General features: G+C 40.4%; 1 protein-coding gene across 6 annotated transcripts in view; it reads left to right on the plus strand.

Moving 5' to 3' along the window:
* Nucleotides 1-16871: 16871 nt before the first annotated feature.
* Nucleotides 16872-25587, plus strand: part of WDR17 (WD repeat domain 17) — a 70044-nt gene continuing 61328 nt past the window's right edge. For 4 of the 6 annotated variants that reach the window (XM_070781655.1, XM_070781659.1, XM_070781660.1 and 1 more), the window contains exon 1: nt 16877-17004. The gene's annotated coding sequence lies outside the window, so the exon portion shown is untranslated. Of the gene's footprint in view, nt 17005-25587 lie in introns of all 6 variants that reach the window. The other 2 variants (XM_070781657.1, XM_070781656.1) reach the window with 2 other exon arrangements.

The following is a 25587-nucleotide window of genomic DNA, read 5'->3' on the forward strand; positions in this document are numbered from 1 at the left end:
CAGGCAAGAATACTGGAGTGGATTGCCATGCCCTCCTCCAGGGGATCTTCCCGACCCAGGAATCAAACCCATATCTCTTGTCTCCTGCACTGGCAAGCAAATTCTTTACCTCTGGGCCACCAGGGGACTCTTTACCACTGGGCCACCAGGGAAGCCATCACTGTTAAGGTTCCTGTTATTTGCCATATTTTCTCTTTTCTCAGATCTTTGAATATGCTATCCCTTTGGCTTAAAACAACTCTTTCTCCCAACCAATCTCCTCTCCTACTTTGCTCTGTAAATATCTACTGTCTGGGTTTTGCAGCTTGGATTCAAGGGCTGTTCATGACCTGGGGACTTGGACACACCATCTAAATGCTTCAAACACAGCCTGTCCTCCCATCACAGGAACTGAAGCTTCATTTCTCAGTGCCTGTGTCTCTGTTAAACTACAGGCTCTGGGAGGGCAGGAACCAGGGCTCTTCTCAGCACTGTGCACCCAGCATTAGGTGTAGTGCTTGACGCACAGTAGGTGCTCAACATTTTAACAGAAATTTCACACACACACACACACAATTTCTATCAAAGACACACAAGATATTTTGATTTGATGATCTCTCATCCTCCAGCTTTTGTATAGGAAAATACCGTTGCCCAGAAATCTTAAGTAATCTGCTTTAATTCATGTATTATTAGTGCTTTATAAGCACAAATCTCAGTCCACAAATTCCAATGCACAGAAAAGGTTTTATTTTCTAAAAGTTAATTTGACAGCAACTTAAATTTAAATTCCCTTAGAATGGATGGCAGGCCACCTAACCTTGAGGGTCCCAAAGTGTCTCCCCACAAGAGTACTGCAGAACCCCTGGGGTCTTTGTGCATTATTTTCAGAGCCTGTATGTGGGCGCTTACCGTCCCATTCTCTGTGATCCTGCCAGCCAGCAGCTCTGCAGCAGCCATGCCCACGCTTGGCTGTGGTTTCTTTGGAGAAAAAGAGCGCACTGGAGCTGAGAGTCCTGCCTTACCAAATGCACCACCTGTCACCTGGCCAGCTGCTCCGGCACATGGCAACACCAGATCCTAACTGAAGTCTCCTCCACCCACTCCCAAGCTCCACCTGACAAAATCTCTTTTTGAATATTGGAAAAAGCCCTTTTCTCTCCATATTTCTCACCAAGGAATTCTTTCTTCTCACTCTCTTCCCTCAAGGCATTTAAACATTGGGCTATAAAAGCCAAGAAGGGAACAGAACTGCAAACAATTTTAGCTTTCTGCTTTTGTAAGTTGGAACCCTTCTAGTCCAGTGAACTCACAGGCGTTTTACACACAGAAATGAACTGTATCACAACACTGAGAAAACCCAGGTGGAGCTCTGGCCTCCAGCAAGCTAGATCCAGAACTCAGTTATGTCATCAGGATCTGGTTTTCCTCCAACTTGGGTCTCTACTTCTTGCTTGAATCTATTCTCTGACGATTCTATGTTATTTCTGGTTACTGGCACCATTTTAACTTCAAGACCCCTAAGGAAGAGAATGAGGCACTCTATCTCAGAATAACCAGGAAAGCAAACTTTATTGCACCCACCTGACTCTGATGAGATCACATTTTCACTCCTGACCTCAGTGGTCAGTGTAATACAATGCACTGAATGACCTAAACCCAAGTCCCATGCATTACACTTGAGCTAGAGACGGGACTTCCCCCAAAGCATTTGTATTGAGAATTGGCAGAATACTTTCCTGAGGGAAAAATGCATATGACTACTGAAAAATGGGAGAAATAAATCTGAGCAGAATTGAAAAATAATGTACCTTGCTTACAGATAGTTTCCAATATAAGCTGCCAACAATTCCTCACCTCCTTGCATGCACATAACATTAATTCCATGAAGACGTGGAACCCCCCTCCTGCTGAACCAGACTGGCCTGGCCCAGTAGAATGTAACCTGCCCAATAAAAGCAGCACTCTGCCAGTTTGGGGACTAGCCCTTCATAGGTCTGGAAACTTTGACATTTGCTGTCTTAGATCCTTGAGCTTCAGGGTAAGAAGTCCAGGATGTCTTGACAGAAAAAAGGGCCAGGTGAAATTAGGCAGCAAGTGGGGAGAAAAAGAGGTGACTCTGCCGATGGCTGGCACTAAGGCCCCAGACGCGTGAAAGCGACGTTCTTGGATCACCCCACACAATACAGGTATCAACTGAACGCGGTCACACCAGTGACTCCAGCCAAACCCCCATGGAGAGGAGAACCACCCAGTCAGTCGGTCATGAGATACAGTCAATCACAACTGTTTCAAACTACTGCATTTTGGGGCCGACTGGTTACACATCAAAAGGGAACTGATGAAGTGATACCTCTTTACCTGCTACAGATAAATTACACTGAGACAAGGACGCACAGAACTGTCATTGCTTAAAGGGGAAGGAGAGACTGGAAAGGACTTTACTGTTTATCAGGCTTCCCTCCTTGGAAGCACTCTGGTCTCTGGCTCTTAATTCAGGGCTCTTCTCATTAGGATTCACCGCCAACCTTACAAGTGCTCCCTACTGTACACACAGGCATGTACAGGATATGTACAGGCATATCCATGTTGCTGAACATGCATCAGTCTGGACAAAAAGGTGCCTAAGCAGTTTAGACTCTGGCCAGTGAACAGACTGGAGAGCAGGCAGCAAAAAATCATTCAAAAAAAAAATTGACTCTAGTGGAAGAAACACTGTAAAAATGATTTGATTATTTGTACCAACAGCAGCAAACAGCTACGATCATAAGCTAGTTCATCTATTTCACAGCAAAAAATAGGATCAAGAGACAGCCATGAGGCTATAGTGCCCTTTCATCATTACTTTATTAAAATAATACGGCTAATGCAAATAATTACTTATTACAAGAAAGAAATGATCTATAAAATCTGTGCTCTTTACCAAATGATCTAGGCAATTTTTAAAGATCTCTTAAACAAAACTGGGAGAAGGAAATGGCAACCCACTCCTTGCCATTCTTGCCTGGAGAATTCCATGAACAGAGGTGCCTGGCAGGCTAGAGTCCATGGGGTTGCAAAGAGTCAGACATGATTAAGTCGCTAACGCTAGATAAAACTAGCAGTAGGGAAAAAAATGAGAACATACAAATCCACTATGAAAATAATTAAATGATGAGAAGATAAAAACAATTATAGAATATATCTTATTTCTGATTAAAGCAGCACTATTATGAACTAGAGAATCACCATTTGGCAACACTTATAGTAATGACTGCTTTCAAAAGAATCATTAGCAGATGCTAAAACTAAATCTGATGGATTAAAAATTCAATCTGATGAACAACAGGAATTTTATGTTCCTAACTCAAGAACTATCTCCTGTAATATGCTTATTTATTACAATGAAAAATATAACTTTATGTGGGGAAAACGGGTAGACACCACTGTAATGAAGTCATTAAAGTCAGTATCACTAGGAATAGGACAAATGACATCTTGAGCTTCCTCACACGATGGATACACAGGAAACACCACATACTTCTAGAATATTCTTGCCAAAAATGGAGAATCTACATCCAATCGTGCACTGTGTTCCATTAAAGCAAGTAGAAGCACAACCTACGAAATGGCTGGCCTATATTCTCCAGAATTATCAAGGTTATGAAATCAAAGACAGACTGAGGAGCTTTCAGAGTAAAGCAGACCGAGAAGACAGAACAACAGGGGGGAACCTGACCCGGGATTTTTTCTCCTTTGTATCCTTTATAGATATTATTGGGACTATTGGCAACATGTGAATAATGTCTATAGTTTAGATCATAAAATCAATAGTAAGTTTCTATTTGATACTTCTACTTTGATTAAAAAGAAAATATCTTTGCTTTCAGGAAATATTTACTGAAAAATTTAAGAGTAAAAGGGCATCAAGTCTGACGCTTACTTTCAAAAAATGAAAAAATATATATACAAGAGAGGGTGTGTGTGTGTGTGTGTGTGTGTGTGTATAACATATTTGAGAAGGAAAAAGCAATACAGCAAAATAGAAGTGGCAAATGTTAACACGGGAATCTGGATAAAAGAAATCCTTTCTTGCAGCCTTCCTACAGGTCTGAAATTATGTCAAAATAAATGAAAAAAGTGTAAAGCACTGCTTTTTATCATTTTTTCTCAAGCACTATCAGCATTATGATCTTCTTAAACATATTTTCAGTTTAAAGTTCAAAAATGTTTAACACACTCCTATTTAATCAAAGAATATTAACAAGAAAAATGGTTCTTATTCTCTGATACCGAAGATGTGTAGCATGGTTTACTCTGTTTGTATGGCCTTACGTATAAGCACCAGGTACACTTAGCTAGACAATATCAACAACAACAGTAATCTATATATGGTATGCATATTTTAAAGGGCATAATATATACACCTAATAATATTTTAGGCTGTTAGAAAGTTTTAAGATTGATTTAACATCAATAGATAAAGGAGAGAAGAATCTCTCACTGCCTTGAAATTCTGGTTCAATTTAATAAAGCAAAAATAGCAGCAAAGTTGCATTCAGATACCTGTGAGTGACACACGCTGCCATTACCAGTCTATTTCCACTTCGTGAAAATAGGTAACTAGGCCGTTTACTTTTGAAAAGACAACCTACAGTGTGATTTCTTTTAATGAAAACTTTTCTGTGCAAGGATTTATACACTGTGTTTGGCTGCTCAGTGCCTTTAAGAGGACTGACTTTAGGCTAATGAAAAACTGACCAGTCATTCGAGAAACATATGTTGTTCACCAACTGCTACCTACAAGACATCCTGTTCAAGATGCTATAGGTATGGCAGTAATCAATATAGGCAAAGACCCTGCCTTTTTCTAGGGGTGTAGTGATGGATGGGGAGAAGGCAATGGCACCCCACTCCAGTACTCTTGCCTGGAAAATCCCATGGACAGAGGAGCCTCATAGGCTGCAGTCCATGGGGTCTCTAAGAGTCAGACACGACTGAGCGACTTCACTTTCACTTTTCATTTTCATGCATTGGAGAAGGAAATGGCAACCCACTCCAGTGTTCTTGCCTGGAGAATCCCAGGGACAGGGGAGCCTGGTGGGCTGTCGTCTATGGGGTCGCACAGAATTGGACACGACTGAAGTGACTTAGCAGCAGTGATGGATGGATCAATAGAAAGAAAGAAAGATGAGAGAGAGAGATGAATAGATTTCAGGTGTGGCTGATTGGTCTAAGGAGGACTAATGTATAAAGAGGATAGAAAGTATCAAGGAAAGAATTGATGTGTATACTATGTAGTCAGGAAGGACTGTCTAATGAGGTAACGTTGAATCAGAGATCTGAAGGAAGCAAAGGAGAAAGACACATAGGAATCTGGGAGAACTGTATGGAAAGGCAGAGGACACGCCCGATATGTAGGCTAGTACTCAGAGACTCAATTTTAAATTTACGATCTTGCTAGGCTCTCCCTACTGATAACTAAGAAAAACACGGGGCCCAACCGCACGCATTTCCCCGCTCTGCGACTACAGCGCAGCCCCGTAAAGCCGGTCTGCAGCGTCAGTGCAGAGTGCTTTGGCCGTATATTTAACGTCGGAGGAGAAACTTTATGGGAAGTGTATTTCATTCTGAATGGAAAAGAAAATAAAAAACCTTGAAAGAAAAATCCGCCTCTCAAATGATTGTGGCTGAGAGTACATGCCCACCAGAGGTCAGCCTAACCACACGAACGCACTGTGGAACTCGATACACCATTTTCGTGACTTAAATAGGGACTTAAATCTCTCCTTTCCTTCTTGTTTTCCAGAAGCGTAACTGAAATGCTAAGCCTTGGCACCTGCTGTGATGTCTTTTTTACCATAGCTGGCTCTTGGTGATAAATTCTGCTGCCGTCTTGGTTTGCCTGGGACTCTGGGGGGTTCTCAGGACACTGGATCTGCAGCTTTCAGGGCTGGAACCAGGGAAGTCCTGGGCAAACGGGGAGGAGGTGGTCCTCCAGCGTGTGTGTGTGTGTGTGTGTGTGTGTGTGTGTGTGTGTGTGTGTCCTCCACCGTGTGTGTGTGTCCGTCCTCCTCCGTGTGTGTGTGTGTGCCCACGCACATGTGTGCGCTAGTTGCTCTCTGCAACCCAGTGGGCTGTAGCCCACCAGGCTCCTCTGTCCATGGAATTTTCCAGCCAAGAATGCTGGTGTGGCTAGCCATTCCCTTCTCCATGGGATCTTCCCAACCAGGAATCGAACCCAGATCTCCTGCATTTCAGGCAGATTCTTTACCATCTGAGCCACCAGGGAAGCCCCACTACGGTGACTCCTAAACATATGTGTTAAGCAAAACGTTTTTTTTTTTTTTTTTTAATTTTGAAGCAGCTTAGCAACACAAAGTTCTGATTAGAAGGTCTAGGAAGCTGAATTTTAAATAAACTTCTTGGTAGTTTTGCTACAAGGAGACCTTGCTTTAAGAAACACTGCTTTTAAGACTTTGTATTTAAGTTCTCTGAAAAGGAGGGTATGTGATGTTAGTTTAAGAACATCAACACACCCTGATTGAGCAGAATGATATATTACAATGACTTCATTTTATCTCCCCCTTAAAAAATTACTTTTACTTGGCAATAGCAAATAATTAATCCTCTATTAAACTGATTTATATATAAAGGCAAGTATGTGTCCTCCCATTAGAAATAAAAAATAGTACTTCAGAATCAATATTATTATCTCATCTATAACCATAATAGTGAAATAACATTTAGCCAGAAATAATGTTTCAACAGCTATCCAGACACCTCCTCCCCCAGTCAAGTTGATACAGACAATAAACCATTACATGTATGGACATAAAACTGGTACACTAACTGGTTATCTTGGACCCTTCAGAAATCCAGTCTTAACACAGATGACCCAAAGATGCATGTTGTCCAAAGCCAGACACACTGGAGTACAAGGTTGGAGGTGAATGTGATGGGCTGAGAGGCCTGACTGCTGGATGGGTCACCTGGAAAGATGCTGACCTCTCTGACCAGAAGCAGGACTAGAGAGGAAGACCTTGTGCTGGGAGCTAAAGTCTTCAACAAATTAGAGAACAGAGAGGAAGACAGATGTATAAAAGTTAGACAGACATATAAATGGAGGGCAAAGGCTTCAAAAAAATCCAAGCACTTTTATTCACATCACTGTCTCCTCTGAGCAAAAAAGGACCCCAGAAGGTCAAGGATCCCAATACACTAGTCTTTCCTCTACATCACTAAGAGTCTAAGGATTGGGGTCGGGAGAGGAAAGAAAGGAGAAAAGGAGGACTCCCAGAGGTGAGTCAGCAAGGATGCTAATCATGTGCTGATATGAACCCAGGAGCAGAGAGTCAGAGGAGAATTTTTAGTCCTTTTAGTTATATGAAATAAATTAGAACTTCATTTTTTTTTTCAAACCAGGAGATAGAATTAAAGCATTTTATGGTTCCTATTATTCTTAGATGCCCTTTCATTTCATTAAAAAATTTACAAAACGATAAAATTGTTGGCATGACAGTCATGATGTACATGGAAACCCAATGTCAAAGGAGCAGCATTTATTAATAAGTCTCAGGCAGTAAAAAGGTTTGGAATATCTTGTTTATGTTGCTGCACTTGCTTGTTCACTTGTAAATGTGTTTCTTTTCATGTTTCACTGCTCTGTGAGCTGAGCTTTTTTTTGTTGTTGTTAAAGCACAGGAGAAGAGGGATGGAGGAGTCACAGGCTCAAGGCTTAGAGAAATGTATTCATGGGTGAAATCGTAAATTTCCAGTAAACATACATATCTTTCAATCCAGAGAGTGGATTTTCAGGGCTGAATAAGCAACAAAGTTGTATCTGATTGTTGCTTCGAGTAGAACTTAATGAGTGAGCAAACAGGACCAGGAGAAGAGACTCCGGATGGAGCCTGGCGGGAGGGAACTTGCATTGGCCTCCGGACCACCAGCAGAAGAGGGATCAACTGCCTGGCTGTCTAAGGGTACAGTAGTGCCACCTAGTGGCAACTCAAAATTGTCGCTTAGACATTATTAGAAAAATTAGCATTGCTCTGTTAAAACAATCTATATGCTCTTTCAGATAATGTCAGAAACTCCGTACCTTAACCAAAGAAAAAAATCCCCAGGGTTTTTCACTATTCAGAGGTTAACACTTGTCCCATAATAATCATAACACACTCCATCTGTTACCCCCACCGAAACAATCTCAGCTATGAACAATGGTAGATATGACTATAAAGATTTGGGAAAAAACATTGGCGAGTAGATAGACTAAGATAGACTAAGATGCTCTTTTGAAGCCTTGGTAGCTATTAGACAATCCTAGTTTACAATTGTGCCAATGCTTATGCTATTTTAAGCTAAGCCTTAAATACTACTTCACTTCTACTCATTCCTTGAGATTATCTTTTTTCCCCTGTGAACCTGCATGTGCTGTTTGTTAGGAATCAGTCATGTTGATGAAATTTAAAGTCTACAGCTCTTCACCTTAATGAGTACACTATGGAGCCAAAGCAAGATCCCCAAACACCACCAGCAGAGCTGCTGAAAAGCCAGTGGAAATTCAAGCACTGAGTATCCCTCACCCTTCTGACTGTCCAGTTTGAATCCTATTCATCATTTTGAGCTGTTTTGCTCTTTTCTTCTAACTTGCAGGTAACAGATAATGTAAATACCGTTCTGTCTGATAAAGTTTCAATTAACTTGCTCCTCTTTCCCCACAAAGACAGTTTTTGCTTGCACTTGAAATTCATTTCAATATTCCTTTACACAATCATATGCATTTGTGAAGTTTTGAAATTTTTTTGAACTGGTTATAACACCTACCTGGTTCCTTCCTATACAGGTAAAATGCTTGTAGCTGGTGAAATGGCATGTGACCGAACAACATACTTCTCAAAATTTAATTGTGTTTTCATGAACGAGAGGGAAAAATCCATTTGTATACCAAAAGCAATGATACTAAAATGCACTGGCAACTAAAGCATTTGAGAATACTTACAAATTAATCCCTAAGGATCTTGCCTCATGATCACTCTCTAAGTTTCAACATGAAAATAAAGCGTTATGTAACGCAAAGCCTTGAGAAGCTAAAAATAACCATCTCCTTAAGTATTAATTTATCAACCATAAATTTAAAATTTTGAACATTCATTTCACAGAACAATTTAAGTAAGTGGCAAATATTAGATGTCCACTAACCTGCTTAATCAAACTCTGGGAGATGGTGAGGGATGGGGAAGCCTGGGATGCTGCAGTCCATGGGGTCTCAGAGTTGGGCACAACTTGGTGACTGGACAACAAGAAGAAACCTGCTTAATAGACATATAAGGCTGACTTGCTTATTTACTGAATTACTTTGGCCACACTTTCCTTTGGAGAAAAAAATTTTTTTCAGTATAACTCCTCCAGAACAGAACTTGGATCCATTGTTTTCTTATTCCTCTTTCACCTCTGCTGCTGCAAAGTCACTTCAGTTGTGTCCAACTCCGTGCGACCCCATGTACTGCAGCCTACCAGGCTTCTGTGTCCATGGGATTCTCCAGGCAAGAACACTGGAGTGGGTTGCCATTTCCTTCTCCAATGCATGAAAGTGGAAAGTGAAAGTGAAGTCGCTCAACCGTGTCCAACTCTTAGCATGGACTGCAGCCTACCAGGCTCCTCCCTCCATGGGATTTTCTAGGCGACAGTACTGGAGTGGGGTGCCATTGCCTTCTCCCTCTTTCACCTCTAAAAAGCCCCAAACTATAATATAATTGTGGAGTCAGGGTGACACAGAGCAGGGTCCCCCAACATCCAGGTCAAGGACCGGTACCTCCTGTTAGATCAGTGGCAGCATTAGACTAGAAATAAAGTATACAATTAATATAATGCACTTGAATCAACCTGAAACCATCCCCTCCACCCCAAGTCCATGGAAAAATTGTCTTTCTCAAAATCGGACCCTGGTGCCAAAAAGGTTCATAGGGACAAAGGAGTATGGAAAAACAACATGCCAAAACAACAAAAAAAGGACATACTTAATATTAAACTGTTTTGCTCCTTAGAAAAAATATTTTAGGCCATAAAATCAATCAATTTATAAATCTGGCATCTGGAAAAACACAATGCAACATATATTGTTTTCATATTTCATAAAATATATATTTAAGATTTTTTTTTCTTTCAGCAAGATTGCTATGATTAGAAACTTAGTGACAGAGAAGACATCCTCTCAGGTTTAATTTTATGACTGCTCTCAAAAAACGCGGCCAAAGGAAATTTGGCCATGTACTGAACAAGACTTTTAAATGCTAGATTTTAACTTATTGTTGATGATATTAAGCATTTTCAAAACAAGTGAAAAATGACTATTCTCTTCAACCTGATGTCACTAAAATATTAAAATTGTGGATTAACGATAAATTATTGGCAGTCATCCCTAGAACAAAACGTTTTGTCTTAGGGGCCCAAAGTCTTCCGAGATATTTTCAGCAAATTGCTTCATGCGGGACTCCCATTCATAGCAACAACATCTTGTCTTGTTTTCACAGCAAAACAGTCTAAGGCATGTTTTCCAGAGCCAAAGTCTGCATCTTGCTTTAGTTTGACTCAGCTTAGCCTGTTACGCTGTCTCAGTCTCTCATATACACTTCTTCAAAGTTTTTTAAAAAGGTTTGATAAATTTTATTTCAATACATAGGCAGTTTTATATACATATAAAAACACATTTATATGTGTATAAAACACACATACAGGAATAGAATGCCCATATTAGAGAATTTTAGATTTAGTGTGTTATAACATGTATCTCGGAGAAGGCAATGGCACCCTACTCCAGTACTCTTGCCTTGAAAATCCCATGGACGGAGGATCCTGGTATGCTGCAGTCCAGGGGGTCGAGAAGAGTCGGACACGACTGAGCGACTTCACTTTCACTTTTCACTTTCATGCATTGGAGAAGGAAATGGCAACCCACTCCAGCGTTCTTGCCTGGAGAATCCCAGGGACAGGGGAGCCTGGTGGGCTGCTGTCTCTGGGGTCGCACAGAGTTGGACACGACTGAAGCGACTTAGCAGCAGCAGGTTTCCCAGGTGGTAAAGAACCTGCCTGCCAATGCAAGAGACATAAGAGACTCAGGGTCAATCCCTGGGTCAGGAAGATCCCCTGAAGGAGGGCAACCCACTTCAGTATTCCCCATGGACAGAGAATCCCCATGGACAGAGGAGACTGGTGGGCTACAGTCTATGGGGTCACAAAGAGTCGGATACGACTGAAGCAACTTAGCACATAGGCACGTACAGTATCTATTTCAGATAAAATCTGTCCGTATCTTACACCAGAAAATGTTTCCTGGAATATAATAAGTTGAAAACAAATTATTAGTTAAGAGGAATGGGGTAAAATTAAGGGTATAAACTCAGGTGGCTGTCCAAATAAACAAGAATAATTTTGCCTGTTTCTATTGTGCTTAGTCACTCAGTCATGTCCGACTCTTTGTGACCCCATGGACTACAGCCTGTCAGGCTCCTCCTCTGTCCATGGGAATCTCCAGGCAAGAATACTGAAGTGGGTTGCCATGCCCTCCTCCAGAGGATCTTCCCAACCCAGGGATCAAACCCAGGTCTCCTGCATTGCAGGTGGATTCTCTTACTGACTAAGCCACTAGGGAAGCCCCAATATTCAATGCAAATGTACATTCAAATAGAATCTTCCATTTAAAATAAAAAATGTATTCACACAATTTTCTTTCTCTCTAGCTGGAGACAATTAGTCCTGTGCCAAAGGTAAACAATTACTATTGAGAGAAAACTGACATACTATGCAAGTGTGGTTTTGGCAAGACCCAGTAGTGGTGGACTCTGAGCAGAGCACATGGGGTCATCTGTCTTTGGTGTTTCCCACAGCTGGAGATGAGCGGCACATCTTCAAGTCTATGACAGATAAATAGAAAGACAAATCAATGGGTACGTAGACTGGTGGCTTTAGAGACACCAAGAATCATAATGCACGCTGTGTCACATTTTTAGACGTATTTAAGAACTTTTTTTCGGAGAAGGCAATGGCACCCCACTCTAGTACTCTTGCCTGGAAAATCCCATGGACGGAGGAGCCTGGAAGGCTGCAGTTCATTGGGTCCCTAGGAGTCAGACACAACTGAACGACTTCACTTTCACTTTTCACTTTCATGCATTGGAGAAGGAAATGGCAACCCACTCCAGTGTTCTTGCCTAGAGAATCCCAAGGACGGGGGAGCTTGGTAGGCTGCAGTCCATGGGGTCGCTAGGAGTCGACACGACTGAAGCGACTTAGCAGCAGCAAGAACTTTTTTAGGGCTTCCCTGGTGGCTCAGTTGATAGACTATCCGCCTGCAACACAGGAGACCTGGGTTTGATCACTGGGTCAGGAAGATCCCCTGGAGAAGGAAATGGCTACCCACTCCAGTGTTCTTGCCCAGAGAATCCCTTGGACAGAGGAGCCTGGCAGGATACACAGTCCATGGGGTCGCCAAGAGTTGGACATAGCTTAGGGACTAAACCACCACCAAGTACTTTTCAGTGCTAATGAATGTTTAACAACAAGCTCTCTGAATAAAACAATGTGTACATATTTAGGTACACAAGTTTATTACAGATTTTTCTGAGATAAAGGGTGTGTTGCGTGCAATTTACACATAATAATACAATATTTTTATTTTATATTCCATGCAGCTAATTGATTTTCACATAATTCTTCCATAATTTTTGCCAAACTCTTGTATTTGTAGCTAAATCACAGTTGCAATAGGCAAATAAACATAGTGCTGATTGATATTTTCCTGTTAATGAGTCAAAAGCAAAACAAAGAAGGCTTTTTGTCATTGACTTTACCAACTTCTTTGCAGTATTGGATAATAGTGTTTGAATTTTAGAAGAATACCTCAATTTTTTGTGCTATTATATTGTGATAATGATAGACATATTCCAGTTTACAGTTGAATTGTATTATTAATATTATCACCATCATTTCCTTAAGTTCATCCCAGAGATTGACAAATAACCTGTAGGTCAAATAGAGCTTGTTTTTGTAAATAAGTTTATGGGGGACATGGCCCCATCTATTTATTTAAGTCTTATCTGATTGCTTTAACCACAACTGAGTGGTTGAGATGGAGGCTGCATGGTTCTCAAAGCCTAAAATATCTACCATATGGCTCTTTCCAGAAATGATTTTTTGACTCTGGAAATAAACCAACACTTACCAAGAGGATTTTCTGTGACAATGAAGATGATGATGAAGATGCCCTTTATGTGTGCTGTTTAATGCAGAAGTCACTTAACTACACTGGCTATTTTATTTATTTATTTGTAATTGACAGATAATTGCTTTAAACTATTGCAATGGTGTCTACCAAACATCACTGGCTACTGAGCACTTGAAATGGGCCTACTGCAACTGAGGAACGATACTTTTCATTCTTTTCTAATTTTAACTAATTAAAAAGCCCACATGTTGCTAGTGGCTACTTTATTAGACAGCACAGGTCTAGACAGTCAACAAAACCATGAATCCTGCCCTGATTTGCAGCATTTGCTGATTTGGGAGTTGTAAATACACTGATTTTGGCCAATTCCATCCTATCATGGAATGATGCACTAGGAAGAAATATTATATAGTATTATAATATTACACAATATATATATTATATAGTATTTCCTAAGCAGGCATAGACGTAATAGACATAAATAACCTCAATAACTTAGACACAGATAAAATAATAAAAATAATTAGAAAGTGATAAGTTTTGAGTATTTGTTTTTAGTAACATTTTAAAATTATAAATTTATAACATTTAATTTTAATCAGAACTGTGTATAACAATGGGTTTATAAAACCCTGAAAAACATGACAACTGTCTCTCTCTCAGGCCAGTACAATCTGGCTTCAGTGTTTTTACACACAGTAAGTTTCTAAGTAGTTCATTCTCTACAGTTTGATCAGTTTTTGGTTTTTTTTTTGTCATGTTTATGTCTATTCTCTTACCATTTTTTACATTAAAAGTAGTATGAGAAGGCTTTTCACTTAGGTGAAACTAAAGCCCCTTAATATAAATTTTCCTAAAATTTAAGTTAAGGAATTTCTTCATATTAATTTAGAATATTCACTAAAAACGCACTTGTCACATTAAATGGCCTTGAAAACCTTCCCAAAGCCAATACTCTCATAACATGTTTAGCCATTAAGACATACTGGCTGGAATCAATAGATTCCCTAAATTACTCTGCTAATTAAGACCCAATGATTGCCCTGAAACTGTCAGTCAGCCTGAATGACATTAAATATTTGTTGAATAAAAGAGTGAAAACCACGGTAAAAATATGTTTTCCTTCGAAATCAGGGTATACTATTTCTTTGGGTTCTGGATCTGTGATACCTATGATTGTTTAAACCTCTCTTTTAAGACTTACAAACAAAATCACAGGAAAGGGAGAAGAGTACTGAATAGGGTGTCTGGGATCATATCAGTTCTGCTACTATTAATAATATAGTTGTAGGATCTTGACAAATTCTAGAATTTTCCAGGCCCCAAGACCTTCATCTTTAAATTGTGAGTGCACAACCAGATAATTTCTCATGTCCCATTTGGTTTCTGATTTTTAACTGGAGAGCTGAAACAATTATGAACAAATTATTTAGATGTAAAAGATATTTTTATTCAACCAGTGGACCAAGCTAGCCATTGTGTCTTTTTTGACAACTTTTTCTCTTTGTTATTGTTGACACTGTAGCAAGCAAATATGTGTCATAAATGAAAATGACAGTCTGTTTTCCCAGAAATGTTTCTTTCCATCTCCCCTCTTTAGCATTCTTATTTTCACAGTCTTAATTCAAGCCATCAGTATCTTTTCCCTAATTTGTCACACTTTTCGTTTCTCTGCACCCTTGCTGCTGCTGCTAAGTCTCTTCAGTCGTGTCCAACTCTGTGCGACCCCAGAGACGGCAGCCCACCAGGCTCCCCTGTCCCCGGGATGCTCCAGGCAAGAACACTGGAGGGGGTTGCCATTGCCTTCTCCAATGCATGAAAGTGACAAGTGAAAGTGAAGTCCCTCAGTCCTCTCTGACCCAGGCTCCTCCGCCCATGGGATTTTCCAGGCAACAGTACTGGAGTGGGTTGCCATAGCCTTCTCCCTCTGTACCCTACATACCCTCATTTTGAAGGTAACTTTTCTCAAGGAAAAGCTCTGGTTTTAGAGGTTAAAGTCTAACCTAATTAGGGTGTTCAATGTCTTTTCAATTTGGTTTCCAATTTTCTCAGTTTAATCTTTTACCAATTTCTCTCTCCCCTCATATCTACCTTCATCTTCTCCAGAGAATGCAAACAAGCCAAAATTAGTTAAATCAATCACGCATTTACCCATCTTGTTTTTGACCATGCTGTTCCTGCTGCACAGTATGTTCAGTCCTTTTTCCAACAGGTAAAATCTATTTGGTTCTTAAATTCCTGTCTAAAATATCACTTATTGAAAGTTTCTCTGAAAACAATGACAAAAAACTTTCTCCTTCCCTCATCTGAAATTATCTCACAGAACTTTTACATAACCCTATTTTAGGAGTTAACACATCATATGTACTTAGGCATTGTCCTCTATTTTCTCTGGTAGAGTATGTGCTTATTTATTTATTTATCCATCCATCGAGCCAACATTTATTGAATGAAGGGAACAGACCTGTAAGAACTGATTCTAGCTTTTAAAAAGCTTGTCTATGTGGAGAGGTAACTTTTAAGCCAATTTTAATTTGCAAAATATAATGTTAAATGCCGTGGTAGGTAATAGACTATGCAGAATACTTTGGAAGAAAAAAGTCTATGGCATAAGAGGGTCAGGATTAAGTCTAGGGAATGAATGTCCCTGGTTAGTTGGTTGGTTGGAGTAAATCATTAATTTATTAACTATTCAGAGTCTGACATATAGTGAAAGCTCAATAAGTGTTATTAAACACACTTCATTCCGAGTATCTGAAGGCTTATTTTCTCCTGTGTGTTTGATAAAGGCCATTGGCAATGAAGAGATTTTAGAGCTATTAAGAAGGAAATGTGAATGACAGTACCATTTCCATTCAACCAGATTCCACCAGGAAAATGTCAGTTTGCACACTTTGAGGGGAGCTAAACTAATTACACACAAACCCACTAAGAGTGACAAATAGCTTTCATAGGGGTACTGCACAGAGCTTCTTGAGCCCAATCAGACAATAACGAAGTGCCCAATAGACAGTATTCTGTATTCACATTCCAGGTGATGGGTTCAACTCACAGCCTCTGAAGGAGGCTCAGCTCAAGGAAGCCCAGGCTCCTCAAGGAGGTGAGGTGACTTATTCACTGCATATCTGACTCATTTTCCTAGAAGAAGGATCCATATGTATTATGTGAAGACTCTATGTGTGTTAGGAGAAGGCAATGGCAACCCACTCGGGTACTCTTGACTGGAAAATCCCATGGATGGAGGAGCCTGGTGGGCTGCAATCTATGGGGTCGCTAAGAGTCGGACACGACTGAGGGACTTCATTTTCACTTTTCACTTTCATGCATTGGAGAAGAAAATGCAACCCACTCCAGTGTTCTTGCTTGGAGAATCCTAGGGACGGGGGAGCCTGGTGGGCTGCCGTCCATGGGGTCGCACAGAGTCGGACGCGACTGAAGCGACTTAGCAGCAGCAGCAGCAGCTATGTGTGTTAGGTGGTGAGAACGCCGGTGGCTCACTGCTTTTTCCCCCACTTTGAGCCTCACCACAAACTCCAGGAATCTAGTCTTCCGAGCAGACTCTGGGTTGCCAGGTAACCACCTCCGGGAGCCTGGTCTCCGAGCGCAGCAGCCCCCGCCGCGCCCCCTGCCCTCCAATCAGCGGTCGGCGTGCGGGTCACGTGAGGCCCGGCCCGCGGCGCCCGCCTCCCGGGCCCTCGGAGCCCGCGGCTCCCGAGAGGAGGGCGCGGCGGGGCTGGTCCGGGCGCCGCGCTCGCGCAGCTCCCGGGCGGGCTTCGGCACCTTGCACAGTCCGCCGCCTCCGTGGTCGCCTCCTCGGCCAGGTAAGCAGCGGCGGGCCGCCGGGCGAGGGGCCCGGGAGGGCGCGGGCTGCAGGGGAGCGGCCGTCGGACGGCGTGGTGTCGCGGGAGGGGCGCGGGGCCGTGCGCGAGTCCTTCGGGGCTTGGCGCGCGTTGATGCCCCGGGAGTTGGCGCCGCACACCTGGTGACTACGCGGTGCCGCGGCGACCAGCCGTGAATCCTCTGAACAGCCCTGGAGTGTCACCTACAACCCTGCCAAGGCTCGTTGTCTCGATGTCGTGTTTTAAGCTGGTTCGGTCTGTGTGCGTCTAGCTCTAGATTGGAACTCTTATTGCTGTGTCCGCGGGCACTTGTGTAAGGTCCCCTTTGAGGATGTCTTCATATACAGGTTGTACCAAGAAGTCTTTGAGTTGAAAGGAAATGTGTTCAAGAAAAATAGACAGCATTGAATGTCAGAGGCATAGGGTGTCTTAAGTAGATCATAAAATATAATCTTTCCTGTTTTTCAGAAATTAATTTCCAAATTTTTTTTTACTGTATTAAAAATATAGTTTATACATATATAAACTTTTTCTTTACTATATTAATTAAAAGCAATTGATTTGAATGAAGTTTAGTGATAACTTGGGTCATGTATCAAAAATAAATCACACATGTTTTCTAACTTTCATATACGCACATATGTATATATATTTATTTATTTAAAAGTCTCCAACTGTGGTTTAAAGAGAGAGATTACATTTCTAAGTCTGTCAGTGTCTGAGTCCTTTAGAAGTACCCTGCAGAAAAACTCGTCATTCTTTTAAAATAATTATTGTTGTACTTAAAACTTTTGTTATCTACTAGTCACATAATAATTTTATATATCAGAAAGACAGATTAATTTAATTTAGAAAATAATATTTTTAAATTCCTCTTCTTGGAGAAGGCAATGGCACCCCACTCCAGTACTCTTGCCTGGAAAATCCCATAGATGGAGGAGCGTGGAAGGCTGCAGTCCATGGGGTCTCTGAGGGTCGCACACAACTGAGCGACTTCATTTTCACTTTTCACTTTCATGCATTGGAGAAGGAAATGGCAACCCACTCCAGTGTTCTTGCCTGGAGAATCCTAGGGATGGGGGAGCCTGGTGGGCTGCCGTCTCTGGGGTTGCACAGAGTTGGTCACGACTGAAGCGACTTAGCAGCAGCAGCTCTCAGTAGATGGACTACTGGGGCTAAAGTGTTTTTGTTGTTTTCTATACTCTACCTTGAAACCCTTAGCCTGGGTAAGGATGAGCCACAGCAGTTTTTATATTACTCAGAAAAGAGTAGGAACAGTTTTATTTATTTATTTTTGTTTCTTTTTGCCCAAATAGATACTAGAAGTCCAACATGAGTGATGAGATTGTCACTGTTAGCAAAATATGCACAAATTCTCAAGACTACCTGATTTTACTTGCCTAAATGCTATAGTGAAGACTAAAATGAAATTCAGTTTCGAAAGATTCACTTTTTTTCCTGTATTCTAGAATTTATTTGAAGTCAGACCTAATAAACAAGAAAGGTAACAGTTGACCAGATTGCTGAATAATATGTTTACCCAGCCATTCATGGCAATGATGTGTATACAAACATTGCTACTACTTTATGCAGTTCCTGAATTATCTCTGCTTATATTTTGTATATCTAGTCCATTTAGCAGATTGACATATTAAAGAAAAGTCATGTATGTTGTTTCTAGTGTTTCTTCAGGAACAGAGATCTTAATGAGAATATTTTAATCCATGGAAATCATATTATGAGATCGAGAGGGATTTCTTAATAAATTACTAACTGAAATGTATATTAGACCAAGAGTGTCTTGCAGTTTTCAACATCCAAGACTATGTGATGTTCTGTGACAATCACATGGAGGTTATTCTCTCATTGTTGATGAGACTATTCCTTGGAGATTTATGAGCAAGAAGTTAGATATGGATACCTGGAGAGAATCTGATAAATTCCCCAAAGAATTTACTCTGCAGAGAAACAAACCCTAAAGGAAAACCTTTCTCTTCCTTGAGGTTACTTAAATGTTCAAGAAGAACTTGTAACTTCAGTTATAAAAATTGGTGGAAAAATACAATGATCAGCTTTGATCAATGCCATTGTATGGTGAAAGAAAAAAAAAATCCCTTCATGATTGACTTGAAAAATTTCAAAGATTCTTATGGTAAAACATGGGCTGTTGCATGAGGAGACAAGATTCAGGCTGTTGTTACTTGATCTCAGTAACCAGAGAGATAAAACTTGAAATAGGCTAGACTTTGTAAACAACAAAAAAAGGCAGCCTCAAGTTGGAGCCACAGGTGGCGCATGCATCTAGATGTCACGTTGTCAGCTACTTGAGTGAGATAATTTTTTTAGAAAATAATGATAAAAGTCTTGCTTTCTATTACTTTACATGTACTAACAACATTGATTTTAGTAGCCTAATTATCTCCTAAAGCACTGGAATTCTATATTCTAATTTAAGAAATATATATGTCACAGAAGGCAATGGCAACCCCCTCCAGTACTCTTGCCTGGAAAATCCCATGGACCATGGATGGAAGAGCCTGCTGCTGCTGCTAAGACACTTCAGTCGTGTCCGACTCTGTGCGACCCCATAGATGGCAGCCCACCAGGCTCCCCCGTCCCTGGGATTCTCCAGGCAAGAACACTGGAGTGGGTTGTCATTTCCTTCTCCAATGCATGAAAGTGAAAAGTGAAAGTGAAGCCCCTCAGTCGTGTCCGACTCTTAGCGACCCTGGTAGGCTGCAGTCCATGGGGTCGCTAAGAGTCGGACATGACTGAAGCGACTTAGCAGCAGCAGCAGCAGCAGAAACAGTAATACAAATCTTACACAATAAGATCATAGGAGATAATTCATCAGTGTTATTTGCTATTAAAGGGATAAATGATAATTGTCATGTTCAGAAAGGCTCTTATCAAAAGATGCAAGAAATATTTTTCCATGCTTTGATAAGGATGCTACAACATTCAGAATTTGGTTTCTAAATTTGAATGCCCAGACATGGATAACTTATAAAATAGGTCTTAAATAATTTTCCTTATGCCCAGGTTCTTGTTTTCTTCCAAACTGTTCAAGTTGTGAGCATGGGCCAGTATCCCATACAGACTCATTTGTAATTACATTTAATAAGTTCAGTTTCGTATCTCACACACACACAAAAAAACTTGCTTTCAAATTGGAAAGTAGAAAAGAGCTCTCATTATTGGGTACTCATGTTTGAAGTACTATTGGAAAAACTTCATTTTCCAGTATCATATCTCCACGTGGAGTCCTGAAAAATTGAATAGTTGGTTAAGAAGTTGTTGTTTAGTCGCTAAGTTGTGCCCGACTCTTTGCAAACCCATGGACTGTAGCCGGCCAGGCTCCTCTGTCTATGGGATTTTCCAGGCAAGAATACTGGAGTGGATTGTTATTTCCTTCTCTAAGGGATCTTCCCAACCCAGGGATCGAACCTGCATCTCTTGCATCTCCTACATTGGCGGGCAGATTCTTCACCACTGAGCCACCTGGAAAGCCCCTTAATGAGTAGACAATACTTAATTTTGACCTGTTAAGATAAAACATTTTGCATAAGTCTTAATGGAAGGAGTTATACAAATTTTATTTTTAAGGTAAACATGGAAGCAAGTTTAGAGGAGTCATTTCCAAATGTACGCTAGAAGCTTTCTTAGAGACCAAATTAGCACAACTATTTTGTAGATGAGGTCATTCAGCACATAAAAATTAAGTTGCTCAAAACTGGGGAAATTTTGAGGGGGAGCTGGTCTACCATCTCAGGCGCTAACACTCAGCACTGTGCTGCTTCCCAGAGGCGTAAAAATATGTCACCAACTTCATTTTCTCCTTTATTTTATTTCAAGTATTCCAAAAGTTTGATGAAGATTTAGATCATTTTTTTACCTTTAAATGATTATTGTACATAATGAACAAATTACATGTGTTAGGTCTCCTCATATAGAAAGTTTGCTTACAAAGTTAGAAAGGGTTTTCCCCTATCTGTAGAATTTTTTGATTTAATCATTAATATGATTTAAGTTTTCCTGCAAAGTCTTCTGTGACTGGGGAGGGGTCCAGTTGTCTTATAAATTCCTTATCCTAATGTACCCCAGTGAGATTTGAGTGTACATAGCTATCACATCTACCTACAATTGAATGACAGAAATAAGCGTCTGGAAGTTATATCTGCAGCCTGGATTATGTTTATCATTGGGTGAGATTTTGAAGTTGGATGCATTTATTTTCTAGACTTTCTGCCCCTTTGGTATCAAGAGGCCAGCTAGAATTGTGATACTGGGCATGTACTTTAGACCAGCAGCGGCGGCATCTCCTGGGAACATGTCAGAAATGCACATTTCCAGGCTGTGGCCCTACTAAGTCAAATATCTTGCAGAGCCCCTGGAATCAGTGTTCGCAGGAGTCTTAAGTGATTCTCATGCAAGGTAGCACTTGAGAAGTATCATAGAAGGTACATCGTGCCCTTGGACCTGACCTCCTCTGGGGCTGGTAGTGTTCACAGTGACTCCACTGTTAGAACTTTCCTTGAACTACTAAGTAAATGAACTCATTCCTGAAAATACAGTTGTGCATATGTTTCATAAACATCTATTTTTCAGTAGTAGCTTTTGGAACATAATATCTCACTTTCATCATTAATGACATCGGTTTATCTTTGTGGGAATTTTGTGTCGGCTAAGAGTATAGTTTTTGACAGGTGGCCTGTTGACTGGATTAGCAGCCTGTCTCATGTACGTATCAGCCCTGCCTGAGCTGATACAACTCTTCACTTCTTAAATGTTAGGATTTATTGCTGGCCTCCTATCAGTGTAAGGATGCATATATTAAAAATACAATTTTGGATTTGGTGACTATGTGTGAGCGATTTCTTTTCATTTTAAAGCTTGAAAGCTTTTAATCTGTTTGATTTCCTTTGATGGTTTTTCTCAATACATGCCAAAAATAAATTTTAATACCTTGGACCAGAACATAAAAATGTCAGTGTAACTGACTGTTTCAGCCAAATAAGTACCCTGATTTTCACAGACAGATAAGCGTAAAGGCCCACCCTACTTTAAAATCTCATATGCAAAATCCAGGTTGCAAAGCAGATTATCTAGAAGGGGGACAGGAATCCTCGGGTTTACAAGACAATTCCTACCATAGCCTCTCAGATCTTCCTTCATGAGGAATGAGCGTGTTTATAAAAATACTTATTTTTGCCATACCCTATTTCCCGGTAGTGCAGTGGTAAAGATCTGCCTGCCAGTGCAGAAGATGTAGGAGATGCGGGTTCAATCCCTGGGCTGGGAAGATCCCCTGGAGAAGGAAGTAGCAACCTGCACTATTACTCTTGGCTGAAGAATTCCATGGACAGAGGAGCCTGGCAGGCTACAGTCAGTGGGGTTGCAAAGACTTAGCACACACACACATTACAAAAATAATCCTGTTATCTTTTTGTAATGAGTATTTACATGTTTACTTTCATAATGTCTCTTTCAGTGAAATATTTACCTCTTCTTGGTTTATGAGTGAAAATATATTATTTCACTCCTCTATTTCTCTTTGGCTGAACTTCTCAAAATGGTTAATTGAAGGTATATAAGTGACCCTTGTTCAAGAAAAGTGGATTACGCCTTTGATCAAGTTAAAACTCATTTCTTCATTGCAGCTCAAGAAATTCTGTAATGCCTGAAGCAACCTAGAAAGTCTAATTGCATTCATAATCATTCACTTTGGTGGTTAAATATAGGAAAATATAAAAATATATATCTAAACGGTAGACTAAGTATGTAGATGGATGATGAAGTAACTGCATTCATGTTGCCACATCTCTGAATCAGTGTCTTGATCTTCTTGGTCTTAAATGTAATTCTGTGTTTGGCCGATCAAATGGGAATTCATAGTGGTGTACGTGGTCATTCTGTGAGTCCAAACTACAACAACCATAATGGCCTTGTTCTTTTCTATTTGCCATCTAATCCAGGATTTTAACGTAGGTTAATACTGTACTTGTGACCTATTTTATCATCTAAGCTTTTAAGAACATCAGGATTCGACATATGTTGGCAATGCTCAGATATAATGTGCTTGCCCTGCCAAGCACATGAAAGGTAAGTTTAGGAATGATTGAAATTGAAGAGATTACTCTTGGTCAGTAGAAGATAGCGGAGGCAATTTATCTGCTAAATATCTTTACTGTTGTTGAACTGAGCAAGTAGTTCTCATGCTGTACTGTGGTATATACGTTATCTGAGAATGATGCTAAAAAAGCAGGTTTCCAGACTCCATCCTAAGAGTCTGATCTACTAGCTTTAGAGTGTGATCCAGGAACCTGCATTTTTGCAAGTTTCTCAGTTAATTGTGATGCAAGAGACCTGAGAACCACACTCTGAGTTGCACCAATTTAGAGATCTTTAAAATTTATGTTTATCCTTGATAATCTGTGGGTGTACCTATCAGTGCTAATAGTGGTCATTTAGAATTAGGTATACTAGACAGAGGAAGATCTCAAGTTGGTGGGCTAATGGCTGCTTGGAAAAAAAGAAACCTTCCAGTTTGGTTTTTTTTTTTTTTTTTTTACAATTTCCAAATGTTTTCTAATGAGCACAGATTGACTATCTGTGCTCATTAGAATTTTTTGCGTAACTCTGAGCATACAGTGTATTTAGATTTTAAAAACTAATTTTTACATGTTTTTAGGGCTTTTATATTAATACAGGCAATAGATTTCTATTTAAAAAATTACAAAATTCTGAAGAGGACAAAGAGGAGTTCAAGAAAACTACCTTGCATTTCTGCATTGTGGTATATCTGTGACCCTGACTTTTGAATTCATATTGTTACATATTTTGCTTGACTATTTGGACTCTTTCTCAAGCCTGCCAGGAACGCTCTTGTCCCAAAGTCTTTGCTTTTGCTGCTTTCCCAGCAGAGACTTTCATATTCTGTCTTCTCTTTTCTAGATCTTGTTCAGCATTACTGCTGTGGGGCCTCCTTGCACCGACTTTTAGAAGTTTATGGTGTCAGCTCATCTCCAGAACCTGTCTTGCTCTTACCCTGTGTTCTTTTTCTCCAAGCCACAAACTACCTTGTAATAGTCACCGTTTACTTATTTGTTTTGCTCATTCTGATTTCTTCCTTAAGAATATAAACTATGGAAGGGCAGGATTCATACCTGTTTTGCAGGGTGCTCTTTTTCTGTGCCTGCCTGGCACCTACTTGGTGCTCAGTACATATTTCTGGAATGAGTGGATGGGTTGAAAAATGATTATTAAAATTTTAGGAAATGTAAATAAGTCCAAGGACTAATACGTTCCCTACTATTCAGTTCAGTCACTCAGTCATGTCTGACTCTTTGCAACCCCATGAACTGCAGCATGTCAGGCCTCCGTGTCCATCACCAACTCCCAGAGTCCACCCAAACCCATGTCCATTGAGTCAGTGATGCCATCTAGCCATCTCATCCTCTGTCCTCCCCTTCTCTTCCTGCCCTCAATCTTTCCCAGCATCAGGGTCTTTTCAGATGAGTCAGCGCCTCCCATCAGGTAGCCCAAGTATTGGAGTTTCAGCTTCAGCATCAGTACTTCCAATGAATATTCAGGACTGATCTCCTTTAGGATGGACTGTTTGGATCTCTTTGCAGTCCAAGGGACTCTCGAGACTCTTCTCCAACAACCACAGTTCAAAAGCATCAATTCTTCAGTGCTCAGCTTTCTTTATAGTCCAACTCTGACATCCATACATGACCACAGGAAAAACCATAGCCTTGACTAGACAGACCTTTGTCAGCAAAGTAATGTCTCTGCTTTTTAATATGCTGTCTAGGTTGGTCATAACTCTCCTTCCAAGGAGTGTCTTAATTTCATGGCTGCAATCACCATCTGCAGTGATTTTGGAGCCCAGAAAAAAAGAGTCAGCCACTGTTTCCCTGTCTATTTGCCATGAAGTGATGGGACCAGATGCCATGATCTTAGTTTCTGAATGTTGAGCTTTAAGCCAACTTTTTCCCTCTCTTCTTTCACTTTCATCAAGAGGCTTTTTAGTTCCTCTTCACTTTCTGCCATAAGGGTGGTGTCATCTGCATATCTGAGGTTATTGATATTTCTCCCGGCAATCTTGATTCCAGCTTGTGCTTCCTCCAGCCCAGCGTTTCTCATGATGTACTCTGCATATTCCTACTATTAAATAGCCAGTTATTAACCTTATGATGTGTGTTCTTTTATTTTTATTGTGAATGTAAGTATATAGATTTATAAGTACATGTAGATACGAATTATATGTATACATTTTCCAGCCAAAATTGCTTAATTGCCATTCATTAAAATTCATTAGGAAATATATGTTATTTTCTACAAGAGAACAGTCAGATAAATCCAGAAGATAAGGTATTTTGTAGGACAGCTAACAGATGCTCTTCAGCAAGTTCACATCATGATAATAAGCACTGTTCTGGATGAACAGACCTTAACTTAATAGCAAGATTGAATGTGTGGACCCGTATTGGATTCTGATTTCAACAAAGCAGTTGTATAGAGGGCATCTGGTGGGTAGTTGGGGGTAAAGATGGTCGATGG

The sequence above is a fragment of the Bos indicus genome, chromosome 27 (genome assembly GCF_029378745.1).
Source record: "Bos indicus isolate NIAB-ARS_2022 breed Sahiwal x Tharparkar chromosome 27, NIAB-ARS_B.indTharparkar_mat_pri_1.0, whole genome shotgun sequence".
Classification (NCBI taxonomy): Eukaryota; Metazoa; Chordata; class Mammalia; order Artiodactyla; family Bovidae; genus Bos; species Bos indicus.